This window comes from Myotis daubentonii, chromosome 6 (genome assembly GCF_963259705.1).
Source record: "Myotis daubentonii chromosome 6, mMyoDau2.1, whole genome shotgun sequence".
NCBI lineage: Eukaryota > Metazoa > Chordata > Mammalia > Chiroptera > Vespertilionidae > Myotis > Myotis daubentonii.
Window position 1 is genome coordinate 37,775,932 of NC_081845.1, and position 22,417 is coordinate 37,798,348.

At 46.7% G+C, this 22,417-nt stretch overlaps 1 pseudogene; it reads right to left on the reverse strand.

Moving 5' to 3' along the window:
- Positions 1-961: 961 nt before the first annotated feature.
- On the reverse strand, positions 962-7,277 carry LOC132236671 (60 kDa heat shock protein, mitochondrial-like; annotated as a pseudogene).
- Between the last annotated feature and the right edge of the window lie 15,140 nt (positions 7,278-22,417).

Sequence of the window (22,417 nt, forward strand, 5' to 3'; positions counted from 1 at the left end):
AACCCAGCCACCCTCATGGTCTAGGCCAGTGGTCGGCAAACTCATTAGTCAACGGAGCCAAATATCAACAGTACAACGATTGAAATTTCTTTTGAGAGCCACATTTTTTAAACTTAAACTATATAGGTAGGTACATTGTTATTAACTTAATTAGGGTACTCCTAAGGCTTAGGAAGAGCCACACTCAAGGGGCCAAAGAGCCGCATGTGGCTCGCGAGCCGCAGTTTGCCGACCGTGGGTCTAGGCTCTCAGGAGACTATGAGCGATTCATCTCTGCTATAAAATGAGGAGTTTTACAGGATATGAAATACTGTTGTTCAACAAGAAAAAGCCTAGATTGTTTATTCTCTTTCATGTTATTGAATTTTTTTTAATACAAAAGTTACCCATGCTTGTTATTACAGACCAGCCAGGGAGGAAGCTGACATTTGACAATTGCATCTCCACTCCCCACCACCCACCGCCCCAGGGTGAAGGCTGTCCGGCCTGGCCTGCATCCTTTCACGCCTTTTCTGGCAGCGCGTCCACACACATTCCATACTTGCAGCAAAGCTCAAGTTCCGACCTGTTTTGTGGGACTCTCCAACCTTTTCCATTTAAAATTGGTTTAGTCACAATTCTTTTACCCTGGGCATGTCCATTGTCTTCAGCCTTTCTAGAGTAGCTATTACCTTATCTGCTGGGGGAAGAGGCTGAAGAATGGTGGAGGAGACATAGTCCTGGGGATGGGCTCCCTCTCTGCTTTCTGAGGGACCAGTGGTCAAATAAATCGAGTCGCTGAGTCCCTCTCTGGCCTAAACTTATTGACGGTATGAAGGTTGACACAATGAGACACTGTGTTGATCCTGGTGCAAAAAGCAGAATCTGGAAGCTTCTGACCAAGCAGGAGGAGCTGGGGAGAGGATGGCTGTTCCCATTTGATAGCTGGTTCTGGAATATTCTGCCATAGTGAGTGGATTATTCAGGACTCGTACTTCTCCTTGACCTCCTGCTGAGTACAGTGACAGGGCTCATTAGCACTTCCACTAGAAGCCAGCCCTTGCTGGGAGAAGAGGTGAGAGCAGTCAATTTTGCCACTCATTAGCGACTCTGGACAGATAGTGGTGGGCAGATTGAACCGATTGGCAAAATGAGAGTCTGCTTCTCTGGGGGCACAGTTATCCATTCTAGTCCTTTCGCCATTAGCGGGTCATCCAGAGTTGACTGTCCGCTGGTCTCACAGATCAATGAGGAAGACAGTATTTTTTAAGGTATTAGTTACTTTATATAATAACTGAGTGGCCGGTGTTGTGATCCTCAATGTAGCAGTGAGACTGCAGGCGGAAAGCTGTCTCGTGTATAACAGACACCGCCGCCACCCTGGCTGTTGTCTCGCTGTTCTGTTAGGCTCTGTTAGGTACTGTTCTTACCTGAAGGGTAAGGCTCATGTTTGAAAACAGTTTGGGCAGCTCTGTGTGAAAGGACAGCAGAGTATTCACGTGCCCATAAGGGCCTGCTCTGATCAGCCTGACTTGATATTTGTATAATAGTTTGCAGTTTGCAAAGCACTTTGATTTATCCTTCAATTCTCTCAACAACTCTGCCAGGCCATGGCTTTTCTTATCCCCATTTCACTGACAGCTAAAGGTCATAGAGGTTAACTGAATCACCCCAGGCCACATCAAGTCCAAGACTCTCTCCCTGACCCCAAAGTATATGGGATTGTGTGGGAGCTTAGCAAAAGGTGAAAGGAAGGGCCTCGCTCAACATTGTGTGATGACGTGGGAAGCGAAGTGACACCAAGGAAACCACAGAGCCCTGCATCTGAGGGTGAAGAGTAAACTTCGGTCAGATGGGTCACCAAGGGGGCAGGTGGCGGGCTGAGCCACTAAATGGGCTGGGAAGGGTTTCTTTTTCTTGCCTCGTCTTCTTTGGGACTCTGGCTTGTTTTTATAAAATGTGACTCTTCGTGCTGCAACATGGATGAATGTTGAAGACATCTAGCCAAGTGAAATAAGCCAGACACAGAAGGACAAATGTCTGCTTCCACTTTTATGAGGTACCTAGACTAGACACGTTCACGGAGACAGAAAGAACAGAAATTACCGGGGCCAGCGGAGGGGGAATGAAGCGCTATTGTTGAATAGATGCTGAGCTTCAGTTTGAGAGGATGACAAAGTTCTGGAAACAGGCAGCAGTGATGACTGCACAACATTGGGAATGTACTTAATGCCACTGAATTGTACACTTAAAATTGGTTAAAACGCTAAGTTTTATGTGATGTATACTTTGCCACTTTTAGTCTCACCGTTACATGGAGGATCACAATACTGGCCACCCAGTTATTATGTAAAGTAACTAATACCTAAAAAAGATTGTCTTGCTCATTGCTCTGTGAGGCCAGCAGACAGTCAACTCCGGGTGACCTGCTCATGGAAGAAAGACTAGACTGTATATTTTACCACTTTTCCAAAATGTGGTTCCTCTCGTGCAAAAAGTTTAATTTGGAGATTCTTCACAAAACATATCTATGGCACTCTGCTATGTTTAACTGCTGCCTTTCTGATTGAGTAAACACTTTAATTTTAAATTATTTTCCCCAAGGATTTTGTCTATTAACTGTTTTTATTTGTTTTCTTTTATTCCTGTTTTTTAAGCTCAGACAAAAAAGATCTTCTAAGTACATAAAAGTATAGGTAGTTCCTCTCAAGGTAACAGTTTCTTCTTTGTTAAATGATCATTTCTGATATATTTTTTTAAAGTCGCTATTAGAAAATGAATTGAAATTTCCACATGATTAGAAGCCACTGTCTCATTAGTGGCTTGTTACCAAGTTTGGAGACATTTTAATAAATATCAGAGGAGAAACTGGAGACAACACAACTATCGTTTTTAAAATAAATTAAGCCAGTCAGAGACAAACAGATACTGTATTTTTCAGTGTATAAGATGCCCCCATGTATAAGACGCCCCTCACTTTTCAAACTCAAAATTAAGAAATCGATATTTTAAACATTTTGCTGGTTTTCCTCTTAGGGCCTTCTTCTTTTTTTCCATCTTAAAGAGTTGTTCTCCCTGTTTTCTCCACAGTCTGATCATACACTCAGTGGGAGGAGGTCCAAATTGTCTCTCTGCAGCTCTATCTCCATGCTCTTTTGCATAGCTGATTACATTCTGTTTGAATTTTGCAGATCAAGACAATTGCTTACCGGTGTTTATTTTTTATTTTTTTACATCTTTATGGGCTCAGAACACTCTGGTCCCTGTTGCATCTGCACACTCTCCACCTCCTCCTCCACCTCCAATTATGACGTCAGTAACAATAATGCTCATGATTGGAGGAAGCCTGTTTGACAGGTATGGGCAGCTATGCACCCAAGGGGTTCCCTCCATGGTTGACTTTCATGTATAAGACACCCCTCGATTTTCAGTCTAACGATTTTAGAAAAAAATAGCATCTTATACATGGAAAAATACAGTACCATATGATTTTGCTTATGTGTGAAAGCTAATGAACAAAATAAACTACTGAAGTGGAGAGAACAGACTGACAGATTTCAGGAGGCAGGGCTGGGTGAGAAGGGTGAAGAGATTAAGCAAAGGAGAAAAAAAAGACACATGGACATGGACAACAGTATGGTGATTGCCAGAGGAAAGAAGGGGTGAGGGAGATAGAAGAGAGTAAAGGGGAGATAAATGGTGATGGAAGGAGACTTGTCTTGGGCTGTGAACACACAATGCAAAATACAAATGATGTATTATAGAATTGGACACCAGAAACTATATACTTTTATTAAACAACTAGAGGCCCGGTGCATGAAATTTGTGCACCGGGGATGGGTCCCTCAGCCCGACCTGCACCTTCTCCAATCTGGGAGCCCTCAGGGGAGCCCTCTCCAATCCGGGAGCCCTGACGGCATGGTCCCACTTCCTGTGGTTCTCTGCTCTCTGTGGGGCCTGGCCGCTCCACACCCGCTGCCCAGAGGCTCTCCGCAGCCCAGAGGCTCTCCATGGCCGGGGTGGGACGTTTGCCTCATCGCCGTGGCGATGAAGCAAGAGTCCCGCCCTGGCCACTCCACACCCGCTGCCCAGAGGCCTCCGCGGCCCGGGCCGAACACTTACCTAGTTGCTGCAGCAACGAAGCAAGCATTCCACCAGGCCACTCAGACTGCCCACTCTCAGCGGCATCCCCCACACCCCCCCACCCCCCCAGGACTGGGAGACTCCGGCGGGGCTGAGGGGACTGGGTGCAACCATCTTGTGGCTATGGGCACCACCATCTTTGTGACGGAGTGACAGTAAATTTGAATATTACCCTTTTATTAGATAGGTTGTCACCCCAATAAATTCAATTAAAAAATTTAAAAATTGTTTGCTCTTGCCTTATTCAATCCTCCATCTTTGAGCCAATATTGTAAACTAAAATGTGTAATCTCTACCAGGAGTTTATTCTCCTGTGCAGAATTTTGGGGACCAAGGATTAGTAAAGACTAGGTTGTGGGATTGAACTCCAGTTGAGACACATACCAGAGGCAGCTGATCAATGTTTGTCTCGCATGATGTTTCTCTCTCTCACTCTCTCAAAAATCAATAAAAACATATTCTTGGGTGAGGATTTAAAAAAAATAAGTGTACCTGGAACTTCTCCCTCAACACCTTCCACAATTATGACCAAGAGCTTACAGTGAGCATTGGCAATTTCAAGAGCAGGTAGAATGGACTGGACAGTAGAAATTTTCTTTGCACTCCATAGAACATAGGCATCTTTGAATTCACACATCTGACCTGTTGCTATGTAAATTGTGGTGAAATATAAACTTGATCAAACTTCATGCCTTCAATAATTTCTAATTCATCATTCAGTGTTTTTTCATCCATTACTGTGATGACGCTCTTTCTCCCAAACTTTTTCATTGCATCAGAAAGGATGCTGCCAATTTCTTTGTCTCCACTTGCAGAAATTGTAACAACCTGGGCAATTTCTTCAGGTTTAGGCTGCTGCTTAAATTCAGCAATCACAGCACCAATAGCTAACATCACCCCTCTCTTGAGTTCCACTGCACTAGCAACTTTGCTGGTCTTCCCAAAGCCTTCCTTGACCACAGAGTGTGCCAGTGCAGTAGCAGTCATGGTGCCATCCCCCGCCTCTTCCTTTGTATTATTGGCAATTTCTTGAACAAGTTCAGTGCCAATATTTTTATCTTTTAAGTCAATGGACTTTGCAACGGTCATACCAACTTTCTGTTACTTTGGGATTTCTCCAACTCTACTTAATAATCACTGTTCTTGCCTTTGGCCCCATAGTAACGACTACAGCATTGGCTAAAAGGTCTACACAGTTGAAGCATTAAGGCTTGGGCATCTGCACCAAATTTTACATCTTTCCCAAAAGCCCTAGTGAGATGAGCCAGCGCCCCGACACTGGCCTAATCTGGCAAAGGACTTCATGTAATCGAAGCCATGCTGTAGGCCAGCAGCTGGGCACCAAGCAGCGAGGCAGGCTGCCAGCAATGAGGGCTCTGCTGGCATATTTTTAAGGCCCGTGAATTTTATATCATTCTCGCAATGTCCTTTTTTGTTCTTGTTTTCTCTCCTGCGGGCTTTAGTGCTTTCTGTACCTTGTGTGCTTGAATCCCCACAACACTTCAGCAAGGTAGTTATTTCCCTACATTTTATAAAAGGGCAAAGTAAGTGACTTAGGATCACACAGCCCACATGGGCCAGAGCTGAATTTTGTAGGTTTTTTTTTAAATGGTGGTAAAGAACACATAACATGAAATCTACCCTTTTAAAAAAATTTGTAAGTGCACTATACAGTATTGTTAATTCTACGTGCATTTTACAGAAAATCTCTGCAAATTTTTTCATCTTGCGTGACAAACTCTGTATTCATTGAACAGCTTCTCCCATTTCCTCTTCCCTCCAGACTCTGGCAACCACCATTCTGCTTTCTGCCTCCATGAGTTTGACTACTTTAGACACTTCATAAAAGTGGAATCATGCAGCGTTTGTCCTTCTGTGACTGGTTTATTTTATTTAGCATTAGGTCCTCAAGATTCATCCACGTTCCACATGTATCAGCATTTCCTTCTCTTTTAAGACTGGTTAATATTCCATTCTATGTGGTGCATCATGTTTCCTTCACCCATGTATCTGTCTGTGGACATCTGAGCTGTTTCTATTTCTTGGTCATTGTAATGACATTCCTTTTTAATAGCAGGCTCTCCTTGGTATGGAAATGCATTTTCCGTGTTTTTAGTTTTCTTGTTTTACTCTTTCTGCTGAGCTTTTGTGCTGCCCACTTAGTTTTGATTTCTATGTTCCATGTTAAAACCTTTCCTCAAGTGTCTGAGGAAACTAGAGCTGTTCATTAAACACTAGAAGGTTGACTGAAGCTCTGTGTGCCCATGGAGGAGGGGCTTATCGTGGGGATCTATAGGATAATTCATCAAGGACTTGGATTTTTTTTTCTTTTTTTTTTCCAGAAACCCTGTCATTATCTGTATATCCTGTCTTTGGGGCCATTTATTTTCTCCAGAGAGAATCCACTAAGCTCCTATGTGAGGGCGATGTACCCGGTGTCAGCCTCCTAGGAGTGGGGCTGGAGGCAGAGGTTTAGAGGCCAGCGTTCACTCTCAGAACAGCACTCCACCCGCTCCCTGCTGTGGCTGCATCCGTCCTGGTCCTGCTCTCCAACAGTGACTCTCCTCCTTGGGTGGGGAGGTGGCCCCTTGGCTTCGAGGGACTTGGGATATCATTTCTTCTTAAACAGAATTTCAATCAAACCCCTTGTTTTTCACCTCCTACCCCTACCACCTCCCATAGTTCAGGTGTCTCCTGGTCGTCAGATTTCTCTGCTCCTCTTCTTCCTCTGTCTTCCACCCCACCAAATCCGATGATGTTTCTCATTTGTAGCTGTCTCTTCCCCAATGCTCTTTGCCTTTTTCAGTTTATGCCTTTTCCTTGCTACTTTCATTTGAGTGTATTTTCAGGACGGAGCAGAGAGAAACATTCATGTTCAATTTGAGGTGTTTAATTGGAAAGTCATCTCAGGCCAGCACTTCCGCCGGTGGATGCCTCTGCATCGCACTTCTGCCCTAGTTCATTGCTCCTTCTCCGCCTCCTTTGGACCGTGGTTCTCCTGAGGGTGGGGATGTCTTTGCATCTCCAGCCCCTAGCACAGAGGGCACGCAATAATTATTTTTCCACTGAATGCAACTTAATTTACATAGTTGGTGGTACCCGTTGGAAAGCTGGAAAAGAGTCAATGACCACTTAAGGCCTCACCTTTCAGCCATGACTCATACAGATGGTCTTGATGAAGCAGTTTTGCAAGATAGAAGCAGAAACAGCAGAACCCCTCTCTACAGTACCTTGTTTACAGTACGTTCAGCCCTTTTCTGACTCTTTCAGAGAAGTGCTTGTTTTACTTAGAAGTAATTGCTTTTCAAAGGCTAGCAATTCTCATTAGTTACCAAGTCAGTGAATCTAATAAGAAAAGTCTCCCGATTGAGCTGGGAAAAACAACAGAACAAAATATAGAGTGAGGATTTTTTCCACCTTACAAACCAAATAGCTCCTGTGCTACACATAATTGAAAGAAAATTGACATACATAATTGAAGAAGCATTTTTCCCCCACGTGCGCAGAGAAAACTGGGCGGGTTACGGAGAGACCTCTGAGGCCCAGAAAACAGCTGTGCCGAGGTGAGCGTTTGACTTGTAGCGACACAATGGGGAAGCTTCTGAAGCAGCCTGCATTCATTTCCTAGGGTTGTTGAAACCGATGACTGCAGTGTGGGTGGCTTACTACAGCAGGCTTAGTCTTAGCTCTCACAGTTCAGGAGGCCAGAAGTCCAAAATCAAGGTGTCAGCAGGGCTGGCCCTTTCCGGAGGCTGTGAGGGAGCATCCATTCCTTGCCTCTCTCCTAGCTTTTGGGGGTGATCGGCAATCCTTGCCATTCTTTGTAGCTGAATCATTCCAATTTCTGCCTCTGTCCTCACATAGACGTCTTCCTACTATGTGTCACTAAACCTCCCTTTTCTTTTAAGGACACCACCAATCATTGGCTTTAGGGCCCATCCTAATCCAGTATGACCGCATCTTACCTTGATTATTTCTGCAAAGACCCTATTTCTAAATAGGATCACATTCTAAGGTTCTGGGTTGACATAAATCTTTTGGGGACACTATTCAATTCCAGACATGGCCTAAAAGCCTTTATCTTCCTGCCTCCCATTTCAGTTATAATTTTGGAGGCTACATTGACAATCAAATTCTTTCCAACAATTGATACAGGAGAAGATGTAAGAAACTCCCAGAGAAGGTGCCTGCATGATGAGGAAGACAGGCTCGCAGGGGAGGCGCCCAGCCTTGGGCAGGCGTTCTTAACCTTGGCTGCATGTTGGAAACACTCAGATGTTAACTCCTGCTGTCCCGGCATCAGTTGTGCTAAAAGCATCCCAGGTGGTTCCAATGTGCAACCCGGATGCATACCTCTGCCCCAGGCCCCCTTCCTCTCACCGGGGGCTGCCTCCGAGGCTCTGCTAATCTCTGTTGAGGCAGGTCCTGCACATGTGTGCTCTTGCTGACTGCTGAGAACTTAGCACCAGCACCTGTGGCTTTTATTTCTGTTCCTTCATTTGCTTTGAAGAACAGTCATCGGCACAGAAAACTCAAAATGTAATAAGAAAAAGGACACTTGCAGGGGGATGTGGATAAGAGAGAGATTAACGTTTCGTTTTATTTTTCAGAAAAAAAATAATTGTACTTATCAAAGTTGCATGTGCTTAAGAAAATGTGAAAACTCCCAGGAAGCACAGAGAAGAAAAGACAATTACCTATTAATTCCATCCCTCTGGGACACAGTGATGTGGTGAATGTTCTGATATATCTATAAATACACACTATGTATTTTACAAATATGGAATTACGTGGTTTTGAAGATTAAGTTCTTTATTTAGCAATAGCTCATTAAATATCTGTCAATAAATGATGCATATCTATAAATATTTCTCATTGAGTAGCTTTCACATTTTGAATGGCTACATTTTATTCCTTCATAGAGAATATACTGTGATTATTTAACCAATTACTATGAGAGAGTCTCACATTTCAAATGGAATGTTTCCTTGCCAGAGCTGAGAAGCAGATGCCCTGCTTATGTCTTCATCCTCTGGACTCTCAGACCACAGGGCTCCCCTCACCCCCCACCAGTTCTATAAGAGGTGGAAATTGGGGGAGAATTTGGATAGGGCGTTCCTGACCAAGGCCCACATGCTCAGCCTTCAGGTCCGATTCTCTTCATCTTTCATTTGAAGATCATATTCTGCGTGCCGCTGGTCAGAGGAACTGTGGGTGAATTAGTTTTGGTGAGTTTTCTAGTTCTGTTTAGGACAAAGCCAGGGGAAATGTTTTATTTGATCAAGCCATTAACAGGAGAAAACAAAGCAAAATAACCAGAGTAGAAGGTTAGACAAAAAGCAGGTGTTTGATTCTGACATCAAACTGTTCCCTGGGCGTTCAACATTCTGCAACGACTTTCAAAGAAATTTTCAGATGTTGCTTTACAGCCCTGGACCCAACAAGGTAACACTCCCTTAGGAAAAACTATTACTGTCGAGTTAAAATGGCATTGCCCTTCCTGAGTCTTGTAATTACAGTCTGTGGCCTCCTTCTGGGTAAGATGATGAGCTTGAGTGTTTGACAATGAATGAGGCAGTGTGTGCACCAGGGAATCTGCAGGGGCTCGCTGCTGCCTGCTTTGCCTGAGGGTCCCAGCCACCTGCCACTTCTCCCCACGGAGCACACCTTGGCTCCCTAGATCTAGGGCCGTATTCCCAGGATAGATGACCCAGCCCTGACCTCCCAGCAGGGGAGGTGGGGAACTAAAAGGTATACAATTACAGCTGGTAGTTGTGGTGGAAGAAAAAGGCAAGAGCGGGGAGAGAAGAGAGAGGAGCGGGGGTCTTGTGGAGAGCGGCCTTGTGCTGATATTCTCAGGAGCCACAACTTGTCACCGAGATCACTTAGCTCTGGACATGCCAGTGGACACGCTGCTGGGTGGGAACATAAACGGTCTGTGCAGTGAAATTCTCCATTCATGCAGGTGGGGGTCTGAAAACCTCAGCTGTCCAAATGCTGGGTCAGTAGAAAACCTTTCCGTCTGTATTGTCACATACAGCACAGAAAGAGAGTGGGACTTGCACACAAATGACTACACAAGAAATTCCAAGTCCCAAATGATTGGGGGCATCTCTTCCCAAGGCTCCCACGCCCAACCCGGGCCCCTCTTCCTGTTTCTCTTCCCCAGGAAGAGGACTAAATTCCACCGTTTGAGAACAGGGCTGCCCGGAGGATGGGAGCCAATCAGAGTACAGCTGAATTCGTGGTTTCTCCCAGTTGGCATCACTGTTGGGTGCATTACTAGGGCAATGTATTGTGTGGGGGACGGGGGTGGGGGGAACTGAGCAGAGAGTTCTCTTCCTCTGTCTCCTTACAGGAGGAAAGGATATAAGTTTTGTGTGTACATAGAGGCCTTCCTATATAAGAAATGGAGACCCAGAGAAGTGAATGGGCCTTAGAGTTTCTATGCCATTTCAACAAAAATGATAAATTGTGGAGATGACAAAACAAAGGAAAAGGAGGTTTGGGCGGGGGCAGTACATTGTGGGAAAGTGACTAGGAAAGATGAGGGGAATTAGTGGAAGGCAAAGGTTGTTTTGGAAGGTTTGCTTGTACACAGTCATCTGTGGGTCGACTTCCCCATTTCTAGGGATAAGAATGTTCTCCTTTTCCAGGTACAGGGAGGGCACCTTTTCACAGGAAATTTATGCCCTGCTTTTCGGTAGAAAGAAGGAGGTCAGAGAGCCCTTCCTGCATCTGGTATTTCTCCACTGTCTTCACCTCAAAGTAATCAAGATGCAGAAGTGGCATATTTGGGGATGGCGTGTTCTGAACCCCTGCAGTGTCCTTGCTTATTCCTGTTTTCCAGGGTTGTGTCCTTGTCCCACATGTTACTGGGGAGCCTGTGGACACTGGAACAATCTGCTAGAACATCCGTCACCCCCACTGTAATCAGCCTTTGGTTGGCACCGGCCACCACTAAGAACCTCCTGTTCCCTTCTGCAGGCTGTCCACACCCATCAGTGACTTCTGAGCCTCACTTACTGGGACTTGCTGGAACAGAATTCAGGGGTCTCATTGGGGAAGTTCAAGGGCCAATCTGCCTGAGCAGATCATGCAGCCACTCCCCTTCTAGGTTGGGCCTCAAGGACACCCTGTGCTAGTCTCCTGAGCCTTTTCCACCCAGGTCCTGGCAGCTGAATGCAGGAAAGGAGGTGAGTGCTGGCCTGAGCCCACACTCCTGCAGGACTCAGCAGTCCCACCCCTGCTCCTTGTGGTGTCCAGGATAGCTCCCCCCAAGCCCACCCTATCTCCTCCATGCTACCTGTGGGCTCTGTATAGGTATGGTTTACCATGAGACTCTTGGTTTTCTTTTTTCCCCCATGACCAAGTAGACTTTATTTCAGGAATATAAGAAAGACTTTACATCACATTAAAAAATCATTTAGTTGATCACATTAACACAGTAAAAGAGAAAAACCTCGTGATCCCCTTCAGGTGTTTCAATGAGTGGATCTCTCAGATGTGTTTGTGCATTGAGTAGGGAATCCTTTGTTGAATTATAGCTGCTCAAGCTGTTGAAACATCAAGGGAAGAGATCGAGGGTCCCCTGACACCGTTATTCCTCTGATGTCCAAGATTCTTGGTTTTCTGACAAGCAAAGCCAGAGGAGCACACTTGCAATGCTCCCAGCTAAGACCAACCATGTGGGACACGACCGTGTGGGGCACGACCGTGTGGGACACGACCATGTGGGACACGACCGTGTGGGACACAACCATGTGGGACACGACCGTGTGGGACACGACCATATGGGATACGACCGTGTGGGACACGACCATTGGGACACGACCATATGGGAGACGACCGTGTGGGACACGACCGTGTGGGACACGACCGTGTGGGACACGACCATATGGGACACGACCGTGTGGGACACGACCATTGGGACACGACCATATGGGACACGACCGTGTGGGACACGACCGTGTGGGGCACGACCGTGTGGGGCACAACCGTGTGGGGCACGACCGTGTGGGGCATGACCGTGTGGGACACGTGCCTGGAATACATACATACAAAGGGTTTCTACCGCTTCTGAGCACCTGGAGTCAAGCTTTTGCTCCTGGTCTCTAATCCTGAGAATCCAGAAGGGGCCTGGGCCCATTCGCTGCCAGCCCAAGGTTTCTTAGCCGCGTCTCAATGTGGGGCCAGTGTACTGCCAAGCACGGGCAGGGGCTGCAGCATTTGCTCCTCAGTGCTACCTGCCCACATGGGCTTTGTCTGAGCCACCCTGTCTGACCTTGGTCACCTGTCCTCACAGTGACCACTGCTTTCCTGTCTGTTCCCATCTATGCCGTGCTCGTGGGCAGAGGAATTGACCTGCTCAGTCTGGAGCATGCTGGGATCTAGCACCTGAGAGGCTGCCCAAGGCCCTGTCTGCCACCATGTAGCCATTCTGTTTCTGAAGTCTTACCACCACCTCCCCCGCCGCCCCTTCTCCCCCCCCCCCCCCACAACCCCCCCGCCCCCCGCCTCCCCGCAAGAGCTCTCAGAAAACACATCCTCTGTTCTGGAATCCTCAAACCCACCATTAGGATTTACCACTTCTCCCAGCCCTGGTAAAAGAAGGCTGGACCCTGTTTTAGTTATTTGTTTCTGCATAACAAATTAGCCCAAAATTCACTGCCTTAAAACGACCATTTTTAAAAATTACATATATATATCTTAGAGAGAGAGAAGGAAAGTTAGAGAAACATCATTCGGCTGCCTTCTGCACACCCCCTAGTGGGGATAGAGACCACAACCTAGGCCAGTGATGGCGAACCTATGACACGCGTGTCAGAGGTGACACGTGAACTCATTTTTTGGGTTGATTTTCCTCTGTTAAATGGCATTTAAATATATAAAATAAATATCAAAAAATATACATCTTTGTTTTATTATGGTTGCAAATATCAAAAAATTTCTATATGTGACATGGCACCAGAGTGAAGTTAGGGTTTTTCAAAATGCTGACACGCCGAGCTCAAAAGGTTCGCCATCACTGATCTAGGCATATGCTCTGACGGGGAATTGAACCAGCAACTTTTAGTGCCTGGGCAAAACAATCTTTTATTTTTTTTAATGTTCAAGGAATCTATGGGTCAGGAATTCACAAAGAGCACATGGTACACCTTCCCTCTCTCTGCTCTGACGTCTGGAATCATCTGGAGGCTTCTCCCCTCACATGTGTGGCTGTGGATGGCAGCTGTCAGCTAGGACCTCAGCTGGGCTGCTGGCCAGAATATTCCCCGAGACCCTTCCAGTGACTGGTTTCCCCACGGCATGGCTGCTCGGGGTCACAGGCAAGTGTCTCAGCCTCCAAGCAGAGCTGCATGGCCTTGTAAGAACTGCTCTCAGAACCCACACAGTGCTGCTGCTGCTGCCGCCGCCTTGGCTCCCAGCTACCCACACGCAAGGGGAGGCGACACAGACCCACCTCCTTTGGGACAGCCATCACCGTCACTTTGTAAGGAGAGCATGCGGAGCGAGGGACGTTGTTGTGACCACAGCCCATCTCTCTAGGACCCTCCAAAGTGTATTCTTATTTCCCCACCACCTTTTCCTAGTGTGTGTGTGGGAGTGGGAGTGGTGGGTAGGAGAGAGGCAAAAAACAGTTCCTCTCTCTCTCTCTCTCTCTCTCTCTCTCTCTCTCTCTCTCTCTCTCTCTTTTATTTTTAAATCCTCAAACAATTCAGCAATTCCGATAACTGCCCGTGCCACTGGCTCATGGAAGCCAACCCAGAAATGTTCCCCTGGCTTCCTTTGCGATGGCTGTGGTCCCTAACTGGCCCGCTGAGGGGGGAGAAGGAGTGAAAGAATGAACTGTCAGGGGAAAGGTCACTCTCTCCATATTATCTCACCACAAGGAAAATAACATGCATCCCATAGACTTGTGAGAATAAAGTGAGGACATATGCAAAGCCCTGGAAATCGGACTTGAACTTGCCTGTCCTTTCCCTGCAGGGCACGGCCGGCAGCAGAGTTGCTGATGCTGAGCAGGGTGGACCTGAGGAGAGTGAGTTAATCAAAACCTGGACTTGATGGCGGGGATACATAAGTCGTCCTTGAAGAGCATCTGGAGAGAGAAATGCTATTTCCAAAGCCCTTTATGGCTCTAAGCTGCCTCGCAGTCTCTCAGAGAGTCCAGTCCACTCACCGGCTTCCCGGTGCCCTGAGAGTCAGAGTCACGCCGGCCTCTCCTCATTTCAGACCAGCCGTGTGAGCTGCTGGGGAGGGCAGCTTCGGGGGGCATTTGGCTGGCCTCAGTGCAGAGGTGACTTTTCCAATTGTGTCTCCCCGAAGGGTGGAGTCTTCAAAGCACCCCAGCCTGTGAGTTACAGCTAAGTACCACAGCTGGGGGCCATACGGGCAGGAATAGAGGCAGCCCCTGTTGGCTAGGAGTCACCTTCCCCCGCCCCGCCACCCCCCCCCCCCCGCCCCCGTCCTCCCCCATGGCCAACCCACAGTAAGGCTGTGGCCAGTGGTCGTGTTCACACATGGCGCCTGCCTCGAAGATTGTTGTGGGTAATTTGTTGCCTGCAGTACCAAAGAAACTGTTAATATCCCCCCTGCCCTTTCTTCAGAAAGTGGGACTAAAGTCAAACTCTCAGAATGAAAACAATCTTTCAAAAACGTGTAGAGAAATTGCTTTGTCCTTTACAGCAAAAGGAAACGTTTACCTAAACCCTTTCACTGAGCAAGCTGTTCCCCTCTCAGCGCAGGGAAGAGGCTGGCAGTGGGCTCAGACTGGGTTGTCGTTACCGACGCGGGAAGCAGAAAATGTGCCGCCTTTGCTTCTTGTGGTTTAGACTGTAATGCAGCGATTCTCAGCTTTTTTGTGCGACCACAGCATTTTTTCTAATGCTGAAAGGCTTGGTGATGCACGTGAAAGTGTTGACAGGTGAGAACAGCGCAAAGCCCTCCTACAACCTTTGCAACACAATCCTCACTGCGAGGCAGCGGTGATTGTTGGGTTTCTATCATCGCCTTCCGCACAGTTTGGTAGTTTGGACAGACAGCTGCTGCCTGGACGCCCCTCAAGTGCTCTACGGCCCAGTTCCCCTTACAGTCCCGCATGTGGAGGTCCTCTCTCTGGAGGGCACTCGACTGCGCGCCACTTCTCCCCTCTTGCCGGTTCCTCACCACCTGCCCAACCAGCCCAGCTCACCTTCTGTCCCACCACACACCCTGCTCTAGGGACACGCCATGGCCTCTAAATGAGTTACATACACCGATCAAAGATAGCACATGTGTGAAGGGGTTGCTGCCCCAATGAAGAGCCTCTGGGCAATGTGTCCACATGAAGCCTTGTTTCCAGTCTTCTCTCTACCTAACCAGCCGAGTCCTGCGGCCTGGGTACCTCCTGTGTGTGTTCTCGCTAGATGCCCTATACTTACCACATGTCCCCACGCTTACCATTAAGGATCCAAAGTGCCCTTTTCAACTCCTTGAGGAAAGGAACTCTTGCCAGTGTAGTTTCAATCTCTAGCAAAGAGCCTAGCACATAGTAGGGGTTCAGGTCTTATCCGATAATGGTTCAACTTTGCCACATGGCAAGAGCTGCCTTTTCCTTTTTGTAACTGGCAGGCACACTTGGGGAGACCTGGTCCCTAATTCTACAGTCTCTCTGTGTGTCCACACAGTCTACTCATAGCCAATGCACCAAAAAGAAAAGAAAAAAAAAAGACTTCGCTGAATGAATTATCTGGAGGTGTGCTTAAGCCAAAGAGTGAATGGATGCATTCATGTTGGTTAGGTAGCCACTGTATTATCTTTGGAGGGGACTGGGGACCTCTTAAGACAGGGACGTAGGTGACTGATGGTTGTGTGGTGGGGAATGGGAAGGGTCAATGTCCAGAAGATGTGCTTGTGGGACAAGTCAAAGTGCTGGGGGAAGGCTAGCCAGGCAGAGAGTGTTTGGTTCAGAAAGCCCCGGAACACTCATCCCTGGAAGTGTCGACACTCGTGGCTCACTCCTAAGGCTGAGGACTTCCTCAGGCCGGGTTTGTCTAACTGGGCTACCTCCCATGTTCCGGGGCTCCCATCGGCCAGATACAGGCCCTAGGGCTCCACCTTCCTACGGGGTTCCTGCAGGGTTCCTTCCTTCCTGATCTCGGCCCTGCGATCCCCACCCGTCAAGGCTGGGTGGAATTCTACATCCTACGTGGGCCCAAGAACGCTGCTTTCTCAGAGAGAAAGAAACCAGGCTGTGTATTCCTTCAAGGGAAATATTCGCCCATTACAATTTCAACATGCTATTTCAGGAACACATTTCCCAAATAAAGAAACAGCTAACCTTGTTGGCACTTTTTAACTTGAAACTGACCTCTGTGTATTATCACATGCAAGGTAACTGCCTCATCACCAGGTTTCATGGAGCCGACATCTATTAATGGGATCGTCGCAAAACCAGGGCAATCAAGAGCCCTGACTCCACTCCGTTAGAGGCCCCAAGGGGCGCATCCAGCAGACGGGGCTGCTCTGAGGCCTCTAGCAGGAGCAGCAGTGGACAGGGCCAGCGCTATTGCCCTGCTCTTCTCATGCGGAGCCCAGCCTCACATTGTGCTTCAAGTTCTGCAACTCAGTGTGCCCGGCAGCCCATGTACTCAAAATAATAATGGTTCTTAAAGATTCATAAAGGCTTTTTATCACACGTGACTTGCCAACATGTGGTATCTTTTCTCCATGCAATCAGAGTCCAACTGCTAGAAAGGAAGTCTAAAATACATATTAGAAGAGACCTAAGGATTTTACATATCGCATTCTGAGCTTATCAGAAACCTTAAGAGAATGACTTTCTAAAGTGAAAACAAAATGATACTCATAGGGACAGTGGGGTCCTGAAACCGTCAAGGCCAGGGGGCAGCACTTACCTGCCAGAGCTGGGAGGCTGCTCTTGCTATAATGACCAGAAAATGGGACAGACAGCCAAGGCCTGACCCACAAGGTGAAGATGAGAAAGCATGATGTACCAGGGGAAACACACAGATGGCAACCAACAAGAACACTGCTCAACAACCAGAGGAAGAATAAAATGCCAGTCCCTTGCTCAGTTTCCGGACCTGAGCAATTTTCCGACGTAGTAACCCACTGACTGAAGGGGCTGCAGCCGTAGGAGGAAGGATGCTGCAGTGCTCGGCAAGCATATCCCATGACAGCTCCTCTGTCTTTCCTCAAAGTGGCCTAAGGCCACTTACTTGAGTGACTGGGCCATGGGGAAAGGAACTACCCAGACATTTCAATCACAGACCTGAGATACAGACCTGAGATGGCACTGACACCTGGAGAGGCCAAGTGTCATCATGACACCTCCCCTTCAACCTCCCCCCCCCCCCCCCGCCTCCCCTCAGAGTGAGGGCTCACAGAGGCCAGGTGATAAATAGAGGCTAGGCCAGTGATGGTGAACCTATGACACGCGTGTCAGAGGTGACACGCGAACTCATCTTTTGGGTTGATTTTTCTTTGTTAAATGGCATGTAAGTATATAAAATAAATATCAAAAATATAAGTCTTTGTTTTACTATGGTTGCAAATATCAGGAAATTTCTATATGTGACACGGCACCAGAGTTAAGTTAGGGTTTTTCAAAATGCTGACACGCCGAGCTCAAAAGGTTCCCCATCACTGGACTAGGCTATAGTCCAGTTCACTGTGGACTCACTGGGTCTGTGGTGGTCATTTCCACAGACTTTGCTGTATAATTAGACCTGTTATAGTTGGCAGTTGGTGTAACGTCCTCATTGGATCCTTGGGCTGTGGGTGAAGAGTTCTCAGAGTGGGGTTAGCCAAGTGGAAGCCTTTCAAAAGACTTCCTCCTCATGGGCCAAGATCGTGCATCATAAAATACCACACCCCGCAGCATAAGGTGGAGATTAGTGCCATGATTAATGGAAACAATAGTTTCGTATAGTCCTGGATGGGTCCTTCCTAGTCCCCCGAGTGCCTTAGGTCCCCTGAGTTGGTGTAGGTGTGGGGCATCGCCACAAGCAGCCAGTTCTGACTCATATCCAGAGGGGCCCGTTCACTGTGGCTGCCAACCCTCCCAAAGTTGATTTTGTTTAAAAATACTAATAAATTACCCTAGTAAGTATGTAAAATAGGAGTCCTTAATGCAGGTTATAAAGTGAGTTCCTTGAATAATTTTTTTTAATGTACAAGACTCTCAGAAGGTTTATAGAGACATTTAATTTTATTATTCCAAAGATTTCGATCTTTGTCCCAAAGATTTCATGAGGAAAATATAAAATAGATTTTTTACACAAGCTTAATTGGCCTGAAATGATGATTTAAAAGGTCATATACTTCCATTTACTAAATGTTTTCTGTGAACAAGCTGACCTGTGAATTTCTCTCTCTCTGAAGATACAGACAAAATTAAATGTTTTATTGAACTGAATTAAAGATGACTTCATAATCAGGGAAGAGAGATTCATAAGGGCTTTTTATCACACGTGACTTGCCAACATGTGGTATCTTTTCTCAAACTGAGTTTTCAGAGGCATTAGATTTTACAGAGGCAAAGCCAAATGTAACAAAATTGTTATCCAGATCTCTTGGGGGAAAAACAGACCTCTATAGCTAGTTCATCTGGAAATAGAAATATAATTCTCCACAGTTCAGTGAATAATAAAAAAAACACCACATTAATATAATCTCTAGCTTTTGTTCTCCTGCTAAAAAGCCATCAAAAGTAAATAAATAGGGATTTTAAAAAGTACATAGTTAAGAATTTTCAACATTGTCAATATAATTTTTAGTATGTTTCAAAGACCAAAGCCAACAAAATTAAGGTTCTGCACTAGCTAATTTTTTTGGATGTGACACATAAAAGCAAAACCTATATTCACATAAACCTTTCTCCTCCAGAAAGACAAGGCACATAGTACTGTACTCAGAACACCCCTGCCGGTAGCAGAACCATGAGACAGGTTTGGGGGTGAGGGGTTAAAGTATGGCGCAGTCAAATCTCCCTCAAATTGTCTTTTTTATTTTTTAATCAAATGTATTGGGGTGACATTGGTCAACATGAACATATAAGTTTCGGGTGTGGGTTTCTATGTTACAAGATCTGTATACTGCACCGTGTGCCCCAGATGTCTTTTAAAACAGGCACAAGTGAACATTTTCCTAAATGGGTTGGACACTCAAAGGCAACAGGATGATTGAAGTCTCCTGCTGGTCCAGAGTCTCACGTCACCGGCCAGTCACCCTCGGAGCATTCTCTCAGCAGCACTTACGGAGGGCCTCTGGGCGTGTGAGGTGCAGATGAGTGCAGCAGGGCTCTGCTCTCACAGTGCTCCATCTTCTTGAGGAGACAGACTCCTAACAGGCCCTATAGAACGTCTGCTAAGTGCTGTAAGAGGCCAGGATGCTGGAGGCACTCCGAGGAGAATGTGTCCAACGGAGGCACTCTCTTCAAGACCCTCAGTGGTCCTACTTGTCCACAGTGAACACTCATAGCCTGTAGTCCAGTGATGGCGAACCTTTTGAGCTCGGCATGCCAGCATTTTGAAAAACCCTAACTTAACTCTGGTGCCGTGTCACATATAGAAATTTTTTGATATTTGCAACCATAGTAAAACAAAGACTTATATTTTTGATATTTATTTTATATATTTAAATGCCATTTAACAAAGAAACATCAACCCAAAAAATGAGTTCGCGTGTCACCTCTGACACGCGTGTCATAGGTTCGCCATCCCTGCTGTAGTCTCTTAGCAGAGTAGTCCTCAAAATGTGGCTCGCACACCCCATTCTCATAATGAGACTAAGGCATTATTTGCCTTTCTCACTGTATCGACGTTGGCACTGATTGTGCAAAAGCCATGTGGGTGCAATGGTTGGAGCCTGAGCAGGAATCAATGTGGGACACTAACTGGACTGGTAGCTTCACCACTGTGCACTTTTGGTAGATAAGCCACCAGCTGCACTTAAGAATGTCCCCGATAAAGCAGAAGAAGTGGTTAATTTTATTAAATTTCCACCCTTGAGTACAGTCTTTTGAAATATTCTGTGTAACGATATGGGAAGTACACCCAAATATAATGGTTACCTTGAGGAATATTGTAATTGTTTGAGTTGTGAGCTAAACTAGACACTCTTTCCAAGAAAGACCATTTTTACTTGAAAGAAAGACCATCAGACAAACTGCAGCTATCAGGCTTAGTTCTTTGGCAGCCTTTATTCTTGAAAATGAATAAAATGAGGCTGCCTGTTTTTATAGGGAAAATTGGGAGTATTTTGTTGCCAAAGATAAATTTGAGCTTTCAAGCAAAGATTAGAATTTTGGAAAACTGGTATCCACCACTATGAGTTTGGCAGCTTCCCAATGCTTAAAGTTGGCTATAAATGAGCTTGTACACATTTGAATGACCTCCTTGCCTCAATGAACTTTCCAAATGACCAGTGCATTTTGCTGCAAAATTGGGCATGGGTAACAGATCCATTCTATGAACAAGAAAGACCAACGAATTTTAATGTCACACACTGTGAAAAGTTCATTGACAGTTTCAGATTCCACAATGCAACTAACCTTTAAGAAACTACCAATTGAGTGTTTGTGTATTAAGAAAGAATATCCATAATAATCTAAAAATCCTCCTTTTTCCAAGTGATCTGTGTAATGATGGATTTTCTTTATTCCTTTTAACCAAAACAACATGTTAAGACAGATCAAATACAGAAGATACAAGAATCCAGCTGTTTCCCATTAAGCCAGAAGTTTAAAAGATTCCTATATAATAAGAGCCTAATATACAAATTGTCCCCTGGGGCCATCGTTCCACCGGGAGTTCAACTGCTCGATATGACGTGCGCTGACCACCAGGGGGAAGCACGGAACATGGCGGGCGTCAGTGACACAGAGCTGGCAACGGGCGGCAATGGAGGAGCTGCCGGCCCTGGTGGGCCCCGACAAGAGTGGGACCACGGTGGGATGGTGGAGCAGGTGAGCAGTCGGCGCCAGGCCAAGGTAGGTATGGGCCCGATTATCCTGCCCATTGCCCCACAGATGGTGAACAGCAGCCAGCAGGCCCTGATCTCCCAATCAGGACCAGGCCCTGGGCTGGGACGGGGAACTGGGGGTGGGCGGCAGCCACCAACCTCCTGTGGCACCTGGGCGGGGGGGCTGCGACCTCTTGCCAGCTACCTAGGGGTGAGGGTGACAGGGATGGATGTGCAGTGGGAATGCGGGGTGTCCGCAGAGCTTTCTCTCACTCTCCCTAGGTTGCCAGGGCTCGTGTGCCAGGGAAGACCCCACGCTCAGGTGCCGGGTGCCCGTCAGGAGCCTGCCCCGCACCTGCACGGCCTCTTCCGGGTGAGCAGGGCTGCAGCCACTGGGGACTGTAGGGGCCGGTCGGGCACCCTGTGGGTTTGCACAGGAGCTGGTCTGCAAGGCTGGCTGGGAGAGAGCATGCTGTCTACCTGGCTTCTGTGTGGTGCTGGGTGGCCCAGTGGCCCACACTGTGCCCGGCCTGTAGCATCTGGCTGCGCTCACCGCATCTCTGCATGGGGACTCGGGCGCCATGACTCAGGTGGAGGGGGACGCACGGGAGCCCGGGGGCCCAGGTGCTGCCCAGGGCCCAGCGATCAGCTGGGACCTGCCCTTCCACGCCAGACACTTGCACTTTGATCGCAGGCCAGGCCTAGGGACAGCACCCGTGCACGTATTTCGTGCACCAGGCCTCTAGTTTGAGATATAAAAGTATGCCAATCATTATTATTGTTGTTATTTTTTTCAAGTTACTTTTCACACACAAAAAAATGCTATTTGACATGTGATGGGTTTATTATGTTTTGTTATGGAGAAGTTATTTTTTATAAAAATACGCTGTTTATATTAAGATGGGTTGGGTTTATTATTATCTTAATAAATTTATACGTATTTCAAAGTATCACTTTCAGTTTTTATATGTGATAAATATTGGTAGATAGCACCCATATAAACAAGAGCTCTTTGGGATCGTCAATAATTTTTAAGATTATAATGGGGTTCTAAGAGCAAATGTTTGAGAACTACTGAGTGAGCCTACCAGGTCCTTCATAATCTCACCTGACTTATCTTTCCAACTTATTTGCCAACCTCTCCCTCCTCATCTACCTTCCCCTCTTTCCTCCACTATCTCCATGCCCAGCAGTGACTAATGACTTCCAGGCCCCCTAACGGTCTGCTTGTTTCCATGGTTCGTGTGCATGCCTTCCCTCCTACCCTATGTGTCAAGATTTCAGTCCTTCTCTTACAACCAAGTTCAGTAAAAATTCCCCTGGAAAG